Source organism: Eulemur rufifrons, chromosome 30 (assembly GCF_041146395.1).
Source record: "Eulemur rufifrons isolate Redbay chromosome 30, OSU_ERuf_1, whole genome shotgun sequence".
Classification (NCBI taxonomy): domain Eukaryota; kingdom Metazoa; phylum Chordata; class Mammalia; order Primates; family Lemuridae; genus Eulemur; species Eulemur rufifrons.
Genome location: NC_091012.1, coordinates 56993347 through 57003945, shown reverse-complemented (window position 1 = coordinate 57003945; position 10599 = coordinate 56993347).

Sequence of the window (10599 nt, the reverse complement as noted above, 5' to 3'; positions counted from 1 at the left end):
TTAACATACAATTGTTTCACCATCAAATGTGGTCAGATTTTCACTTCTGCCCCAGTTATTAGATGCAGAGTTTGTCATAGGAGATATCAGGAATACCAAGTATTTGGAGCCTTTGGTTGGGAAAACTTCTATATACATGTTCTATGATTATTGTCTGGTAAATATTCCATACCTGAGAATTTTCACTAAGTCTTATAGATCTTACCCATATTTAGGAAAATAAGAAACGTAATGAATTTCAAATTCTTCTAAGAAAAGTCTTGAGTAAATTCTATCTTCCCAGTGTGCCAGAATTTATTGGCCTCTTTGTGTAGAAACATAATATTAATGGAAGTTTAGGTTGTCATCTGGATTGACTGCAGTGTATTAAAATTACTTTTTCCCCATAATATCCATTGTTAAATTTTGGAAAATCACTTGTATGTTTCATGTACCAGTGATTAGAACACAAATGAGACATTGCTATTGTGACTCATGTAGTGTTGATTTCAAAAGACAAAGGATCTACAACACTATAACTAGCTGTAGATGAAGAATAAATAAGCCTCTTATATCAATTAATGAGCTCTGCTCAGGACAAAACTGTCCAGTCTAACAGCCCTAACTTAAAAGTTAAATCCTCTTCAAAAAGAAAAAAAAATTTACAAGTAGGTGGAAATTAAAAAGCACTTTAACAATCATTGGATCAAAGAAGGAATAAAAAAAATTAGAAAATACTTCCAGATAAACAAAAACAAAAATACAACATATCAAAACCTATGGGATGCACAACACAAAGAAATGATAAATGCTTGAGGTGATGGATACTTTAATTACCCTGATTTGATAATTACACATTATATACCTGTATCAAACATCACATGTACCACATAAATATATACAAGTATTATGCATCCATAACAATTAAAAATAAAAAATTAAATTTACAAGGGGTCAAATATGCACAGTCAGCACAACACATTGGGATAACACATATTGTAGACAGCCAAATTTATTTGGATCCAAAATTTCAGGTAATATAAAGATCCAGAAAACCTCCTTTCCAGAACAAAAACAATAAATTTTTAAGATTGGAACAAAATAAAGGACTGTGTTATTAATCCATAGGCTACTCATGAAAAATAAATGTATTTACTACAATAAAAAAAACCTACGGGATGCAGCAAAAGCAGTACTAAGAGGGAAGTTTATAGTGATAAATGACTACAATAAAAAAGAAGAAATATCTCAAACAAACAACTTAACTTTATACCTCAAGGAACTAGAAAAAGTACAAATTAAACCCAAAGTTAAAAGGAAGGAAATAACGAAGATTAAAACAGATAAATGAAATAGATAATAGAAAAACAATTTTAAAAACAACAGAATTAAGAGTTGTATTTTTGAAAAGATAAACATTGACAAAGCCTTAGCTAAACTTACTAAAAGACAGAGAGAACTTAAAAGTCAGATATGAAAAGGAAACATTACAACTGATGCCACAGAAATAAAAAATATCATAAGAAACCATTATGAACAATTACACACCAAGAAATCAGAAAACTTCTAAGAAATGGATAAACTTCTAGAAACAGCCAACCTACCAAAACTGAATCATGAAGAAATAAAAAAACTTTAACAAATCAATAAAAAATAAAGAGACAGAATCAGAACAAAAGTCTCCCAACAAAGAAATGTCCAGACCTGATGGCTTCACTGGTGAATTCTATCAAACATTTAAAGAAGAATTAACATCAATATTTCTTAAACTCCTCCAAAAAATTGAAGAAAAGCAAACAATTCCAAACTAATTTTTATGAGGCCAGCACTACTCTAACACCAAAATCAGACAAAGACACTACAAAAAGAGAAAACTACAGGCCAATATCCCTGGAGAAGATAGATGCAAAAATCCTCGACAAAATACTAGCAAACCAAATTCAACAGCACATTAAAAATATCATACACCATAATCAACTGGGACTTATCCCTGGAATGCAAGGATAATTCAACATAAACAAATTAATCAACATGTTATACCACATTAACAGAATAAAGGATAAAATCACATGATCACCTAGATAGATTCAGACGAAGCATTTGATAAAATTCAGCACTGTCATGATAAAACCTTTCAAATATCAGGTATAGAAGGAACTTAACTCAACATAATAAAGGCTATATATGAAAAACCCATAGTTTTCATACTCATTTGTGAAAATCTGAAAACTTTTCCTCTGAGATAGGAACAAGACAAGGATGCCCACTCTCACCACTTCTATTCAACACAGTACTGGAAATCCTAGCCAGAACAATTAGGCAAGAAACCGATTAAAAAGGCATTTAAATTGGAAAGAAAAAAGCAAAATTATCTGTTTTCAGATGATATGATCTTATATGTAGAAAATTCTAAAGACTCCACAAAAAAACTGTTAGAAGTAATAAATGTGTTCAATAAAGTCACAGGATACAAAATCACCATAAAAAATCCATCGTGTTTCTACACATTAGCAATGAACTATCTGAAAAGGAAATTAAGAAGACAATTCCATTTAAAATAGCATGAAAAAGAAGAAAATTCTTAGGAATAGACATAATCAAGAAGGTAAAAAACTTATAGAATGAAAACTACAAAATATTCTTGAGAGAAATTAAGGAAGAAAAAAAATAAATGGAAAGATATCCTGTGTTCATGGATTGGAAGACTTAATATTATTCAAATATCCATACTACCCAGAGCAATAATAGCTTCAGTGTTATTCCATCAAAATCCCAAAGGCATTTTTTACAGAAACAGACAAAATTCTAAAATTTATATGGAACCATAAGAGACCCAGAATAGTCAAAGTGATCTTGAGAAAGAAGAACAAAGCTGAGGGCATCACATTTCCTGATTTCAAAATATATTACAAAGCTACAGTAATTAAAACAGTATGGTACTGCCATAAAGACAGACATATAGAGCAATGGAATAGAATACAAAGCCCAGAATTAAAGCCATACCTATATGGACAAATGAACTTTGATAAGGTTGAGAAGAATACACTATGGGAAAAAGATAATCTCTTCAACAAATGGTGTTGGGAAAATTGTATATACACATGCAGAAGAATGAAATTAGACCCTTATACCACATATAAAAATAAACTCAAAAAACACAAATATAAGACCAGAAACTGTAAAACTTCTAGAAGAAAACATAGAGGAAAAGATTCTTGACATTTGTCTTGGCATTGATTTCTTAAATATAACACCAAAAGCACAAGCAATACAAGCAAAAATATTCAAAAATAAGTGAGATTACAACAAACCAAAAAGTAAAGGAAACAAGCAACAGAATGAAAAGGCAAACTATTGAATGGAGAACATATTTGCAAACCAGGTATCTGATGAGGATTTAATGTCCACAATATATAGAGAACTCCTACAATTCAATAGCAAAAAGAAAATAACCCAATTAAAAATGGACAAAGTACTTGAATAGAAATTCCAAAGAAAACATACAAATGGTCAATAAATCTATGAAAAGTTACTCAACACTACTAATCATCAGGGAAATATGCAAATAAAAACCACAATAAGGTATTATCTCATACCTGTTAGAATGGCTACTATTTAAAAAAGATAAGTGTTGGTGAGGATGGGGAAAGATTATAACCTTCTACACTATTTTTGAGAATGAAAAATTGTGAAATTACTGTAGAAAACAGTATAGATGTTCCTCAAAAAAAATTAAAAATGGAACTGCCACATGATCCAGCAATCCCACTTCTGGGTACATATCCAAAGGAATTGAAATAGGTATGTCAAAGAGATATCTGGACTCCCATGTTCATTGTAGCACCACTCAAAATACCCAAATTGTGGAAACAACCCAAATGTCCATTGACAGATGAATGGATAAAGTATCACGTATACATACAATGGAATATTATTCAGCTTTAAAAAAGGAGGAAATCCTGCCATTTGTGACAACATGAGTGAGCCTGAAGGACATGCTGAATGACATAAGTCTGTTATAGAAGGACAAATACTGTGTGATTTCACTTATATGACATACCTAAAATTTCTATGTGTCACACTCATAGAAATAGAAAATAGAATGGTATCAGGGACCTAGGCAAGGGGAAATGGAAAGTTGTTGTACAATTGGTATAAGTTTCAGTTATGCAAGATGAATTAGTTCTAGAGATCTGCTGTACAGCATAGTGTGCATACTCAACAATATCATAGTATGCACTTAAAATTTGTTAAGAGAGTAGATCTCATGTTAAGTGTGCTGACCCCCTAAACACAAACACACACAAAAAACAAAGGAAACTCTGAGATAATAAATATGTCTATTACCTTGATTGTGGTGATAGTTTCCCAGATGTGCAAACTGATCAAATTGTATGCATTAAATATGCACAGTTAGTATATATCTATTATAACTCAATAAAGCTGCTTTTTAAAAATGAAAATAAATCATAAAACTTCCTCTTTTCAAATGATAGGAGGACTCAAGTTAGGTCATCTATTACTAAGAATTACTGCATTTATGAAAGAATTTACAATCCAATTCCTAGTTTAGCAAGAAACATTATGAAGCCAGGAATGCTAAGATCTACATCAGCAATCATTAGTATAACTGTCAGAAGAAAAAGTAAGAAAAAGTTATTCATAATGTGATATTCTTCATTTTTAACAACTTTTAAAATTCATGGTTCTTAAAATACAATAGATTGCATTTCATCTATAATAGATCTACTTTGATTTGTATTTTAATCTGGTATCTGATCAAAGTGTCTTTCTGTAGTCATCATTTTTATACCACATGGTGTATATTCTAGCTTCCTTAGGTAAGCAGTTAGAGCTCAACCTTTGCAAAAAAGAAAGAAGTCAAGCACTTAAAATTTTTTAAGGGTAGAGATGATTGAATTTGGTGCACTATCTGCAATAACACAGAGGTGACTTTTTCAGAGAAAATGCCTCTTTAACAAATCCAATAATGTATATTAAGCTTCTTTTCCATTCTAAATGCAACCAACAGAAGAACCAGCATAGGCAAGATCAAAACTGTAGGTCAATTTATGTATTAATTTTGGATTTGGTCACTAAATCACCAAGTGCTCATTTTTTTCCTAGAGTAAAGATTTCTTAATTAAATTTATTAATTAGCTTTGTGAAAGATTATATACATATTCTTCTATGCATTTCCAAACCATATGCATCAACATAATTCTTTTAAACCCTCAAATTTAAAAGATTTCTAGCCATGTTTACACTGTGAAGGTATAAGCATTTCAGATTACACAGCATGTAACTGAATGCTGAGTAGAGCCCAGAAGTTCTAACTTAGATAATTAATTCATCCATTCTACTGAGAGAGCGTCGGGGGGAGACTATACTCATTCCAGTTTTACAATATAAACACATTTAAAAGCCAGATCTGTGATATGAATGTCAATGGAAATATTATTTTTCTTGTTTCAATTTTTACGATATTGCCCTAAATGTCATCTTTATTGAATGTAAGCTTCCAGGCAAACTTACATTTTGAGTTTCTACTAGAGCAGACACATAAGGGAGTAGAACAAATAGAAGAAAACTCTTGTCTACACCAGGATAAATTGTCACTCTCAAGAAATTACATAAGCAAGACACTATGTTTTGTTCCTCCAGTGGGTTTCTGGATCATGTGCTGTCACTTGATTTGACAAAATATTAGGATCATAAAATGTTAATCACCAGGCAGGGAGCAGTGGCTCACATCTCTAATCCTAGAACTCTGGGAGGTCGAGGTGGGAGGATTGCTTGAGCTCAGGACTTCAAGATCAGCCTGAGCAAGAGCCAGACCCCTCTCTACAAAAAATAGCTGGGTGTTGTGATGCACCTGTAGTCCCAGCTACTCAGGAGGCTGAGGCAGGAGGATCGCTTGAGCCCAGGAGTTTAAGGTTGCAGTGAGCTATGATGATGCCACTGCACTCTACCCAGGGCAACAGAGTGAGACTCTGTCTAAAAATAAATAAATAAATAAATAAAATAATTTAATCACCAGACACAACTCTCAAAGACTATGCACTATTTCCAAAAATTCAAAAGAATGTGGCATAGATTCTGAAAGCAATTTCAAAAGAGATGTTAAAAGATATTTTGATGAATCATAGCATCATTGAAATAAGTATCTAGTATTTGAAAATGCAGGCTACCTCTTTAGATGTATATGTTTTGTTGCAATGTTTTTAATGCCATATTACTTGATAACACAAACAAAAAGAAAACTCTCTACATATCAGGACTATTGATATAATCTATACTTCATAATCAAACCAAACAATAAGAATGCTGCTTCCCACTGTGTCACTTGCCTTAAAATAATGTAATGATCAGTACTTCTCTACATCTTTAACTTCCTTCCTTGTATCTTTTGAACTTCAGCCAAGTTATATTGACAATAAGATTTTTTGAGGTCATAATGAAATCAAGATTGCATAGACAAAGGTAACGATGGTAGATTAAATCTTCTACTTCCTGATTTAGCAGTGGTTTTCTTTGTTATTGTGTATAACACGTTAAAAGATAAAGGCTTATTTTTGTATCATATCATAGTAGATGATATTGCTGGCCAAATGGAAGATTGACAAGAGTTGAGTTCTCTGGCAAATCTTGCCCAGTAACTTTGCTCTACCATCAACATAAGCATTCATTACTCTCCACTGCAAGATCACCTAGGAAAGGATTTACTATCGTTTTCCTGCTAATGACTAAAAGATGCAAAAACAGAAAAATAATCTCAATTCAAAAATCAAAAGGCCAGAAAATAAACTTTGACTCAAGTAGTTCTACTCCAGAACTGTCATTAGATGACAATAGGCATCCAGTCATTGCTTTATTGTCTTTTGCTTCAAATTAAGCTCAATTTAGAGAGAATGAAAAATTTCTATACTTGTTTATAAATAAAATGTATATATAAATTTTTATGGTAAGAAAATATTTAAGATTTGTTTTCTTTAGTCTTAAGTAACAGGAAATTTGCTTATCACTTGCTTTCAAAGCATCATCTTGAGTGAACTTGTGTTGTATTAGCCTTTCGAATGTGCGGAGACTGAGCCCTTGAAATTTGTTGGTGATGAGAAAAGAAAACCGTTAAGTCAAGAAGCATGCTGAATGTGTATCACTCTGCCATCACTGTTAAGTGAAAAAATCATAAGTTGAACCATTGTAAGCTGGAGAATGTCTATAGGATTCTAGACTTATAAGAATGGTAGTATCCCAACATAATACTGTTGTTTTCATGATAATAAGCTTCCCAGAGCTTATTTTCCATGGAAATTAGTAGCTAGCAGGTGCACCAGGCTCAACAATAGTGTCTTGTGGACTTGGTAGGAGACTGCTTCTTTCCTATAACAAAGTGAATCTATGGCCAAGTCTGCAGTGCATAACTTCATTTGTCTTCATTTTTAAGAAAGTTCAGTATTTTTTATGCCCCAAAACTAGACTGAGACAGTTTTTATGCATTCTGCAAGATTTCTTATTGGAAAGAACTTTAAATGTCATTCACTAGCCACATGTTTTTCCCCTTTCTTCACACATGACTCTCCTTAGTAACATCCCCACTAAATGATTAACCCCTATGTGGTTGACTATCCCAATTTGGAGAACTCATTACCTCTGAAACAGCTCATTCCACCTTTGGCCAGTTCTGAATGCTATAAAATCCTATAGAGGCAGAAACTGTGGAGTCTACCACTGATTCCACTTTTATTCTTTTCAGAGTTTAATGCTTATAGTTTCCTAAATTTTTATTGAATGCTTAGTTTGTGTTAGACACTGTGCTAGACACTGAGGAAACAGATACAAATAAGACACTGACCTTGGGAAACAAATTAAATCCACTTTCCTTAAGAAAATCTCTCAAATATTTGAAGTCAGCTAGCATGTATCCCAAAAGTCATGTCTTCCAGAGAATACAAACTCATATAAAATGATTCCAGCACCCTACTGGCCTGAACGTTCTTGTGAATGAACTCCAGTATGCTGATCAATGAATTCTAATCTTCATTCTTAATGTATGTGCCTGGAAACACCAAATAGAGCCCAATTGCATCCTGATTCTACTAAAGTTGCAAAAGCCCAAGATGAAATTAGGTTTCCCAGCAACCATATCACACTGACGACTTGTTGATCTTGATGCCAACTAAAATTAATAAGTATTTTTCCACCAAATGTTTCCAGCTTCCATAGCCTAAATTCATGAAGAGAAGTCTGGTACCCAACTCAGCAGCTTGCATTTCTTCCTATTAAGTTTCATCTTGGTCAGTTCAAACTGTCATGATCTCTTTGCATGATGGACCAATTTGGTAAAATAGCTTTTATATTTGTATTCAGGTCATTGAGAAATTCAGGTTCTAGCAGTCCTCTGCCCTTCTTGACCGTTCACCCTAACCTCTTTTGTGTCAACAATAGTAGTTATCATTGTTATTTATATTCTTTGTGCCTAGTATTCAGAGAGATGTGAAGAAAAGAGATAAAGAAAAGCTTATGGTTAAATGCTTTCCCCTGGGGTGCTTATAATTTGGTTGAGAAAACAGTTCTTACAAAAAGAAAAGAAAGCATTACATAGCAATTCATGATGTTGTATCTCATCTGAAATAATGTAACAATATTAATTTACAGAGCAGAGAACCCAAGCCCATTGCATTATAGATGACTCTCAAACAATCAACTATTTGGTTGCATGGTTATAGCTCTAAATACTACAGGAATAGGGAGCAGAGATCAAAAGGATCTAAAAGAGTCAGAATAGGATATATACGTAGCAAGACTGCTAGGCTTCAGGGACCCAGTAGTCTTGAGCTAAGACTGAAAATAAATCACTGTTAAGAAAAGATCCTAATTGCCATCTTTCTTATCCTAAGCTGGATGAGTGAAATGCCTGCCCATAATAAAAAAAGGAATTCATCATTACATGAATGTGCTCCAAAACAATACATATTTTTCTAAAGAACTGACATCAAAGTAGCTTCTAGCTCTTTTCTCCTCCTTGTTGAGGCTACCAGATTCCACCTCCCAATATTCATTCAAACTTACATGCATATTTTGTTGTTTTAAAAAAATGTATATTTGATTACTAGAAGCCACATAAAATATATATTTGATTACCAGAAGAATGTCAGATAAAATAAAATTTATTCAGTAAGGTTTGTTGCATCACAGAAACAACGGCAAATTTTTAATTGTGATATATCTTTTTTTCCTCAGACATGGCAAAAATATGTGATGGGACCTTTCAACTCCTCCGAAGAGGCTTTCAATTTCTTTCTTCTCCCATCAACGAGAGTATCAGAGAACCAGAGTTGATTGTTGTTTTCCTCTAAAACAAGGGATATTTCCAAAAAGAAGTTGCACTCAGAGAAAGACTGACATGATCAAAGACTGCCCCCTGCCTTCCTACACAGCACATAGAATTCTACCGCTTTGTTTTTCATTAAAAATAATCCTACCAACTTTAAAAAGACTTTCTGTATAATGAGCTATCTATATCTAAAATATTTTTTCCCATTTAGTGATCATGTTTGAGGAACAGTAAGAGAAATTTGCCATGTTAAGTACTATAAAAGTTAATCTCTAGGTATGGCATGCCTCAATGACAGACATTACGGGTCTGATGCTGGTTTTTTCAAAGATAGGAAATGCTGAAAACATAATTTGTCACAATTATATCATTACAAAAAAAAACTCTCTGGCAATCAGGATTTGTTTTGAAACTGAAAAAAAATGTGGGTAGAAGTATTATCAAAATGCCTTGCTTTTATGTCCTGTGGTATACAAACAAAAATATCTCCCCCTGTAGAATTCTTGCATAGCTTCTTTTAATCTGTGAAAATATCTGCCTTCGAATATTTTGCTAGGATCTGGTCATTCATTTTAAAATCTATTTCAGTTTATCGTCTTTTAGATGTGTTAAATAAGGCTTTCTGGCCAAGAAGGAAATAGTAATGAATAGTGAAGTAAATTTTTCCAGTCGGTTACTTTAATAAGAAAGTTCCCAAAGTCTCAAATGATGAGAAACTTTTTCCTACGTAGTAACAATCTTCTTTAATTCCTTCCTGAATTTTTAAATCAGTAGTTTTGGAAACATACCTGTTTGAGTAGGGAGGCAATTTCCATGGTTAAAAGTTGTAAAAAAGCATGTCTATATCCTTAGAAACTGAGGCGAGTATTTGGAAACCGTGTTCCGGGGGCATTTAGGATTTACATCAAACCCGAGGAATTCACTGTAAATGTCTCCTCTTCCCAGCGACAATTTCCACACACCTGAAGAAGGGAAGGGAAATCGGTGAAAATCCTGGGCTGATTCCCCAGGCCTTATTAGGCAGGGGTTCGAGAAAACCTCTCTGGCAACTGCAGAGCGCGCTGGCATGTGCTTGTTTTGAGTTTGCTTCGCAGTCTTAAAGTGCGCTCGAAATTTCTCCATACACTATATTCTCCGGGCAGGTATTCCCAAACCCCCCAAAGCTCGTCGGATCTTCCAGAGCTCGTCCAAGCCGCAGCCCAGAGAACACGAAGAGGTGATAAGCGCGGCAAATGCCAGGAAAGCGGAGCCAACGTTCCCAGCCGAACCCGGTGCCCCGTGCC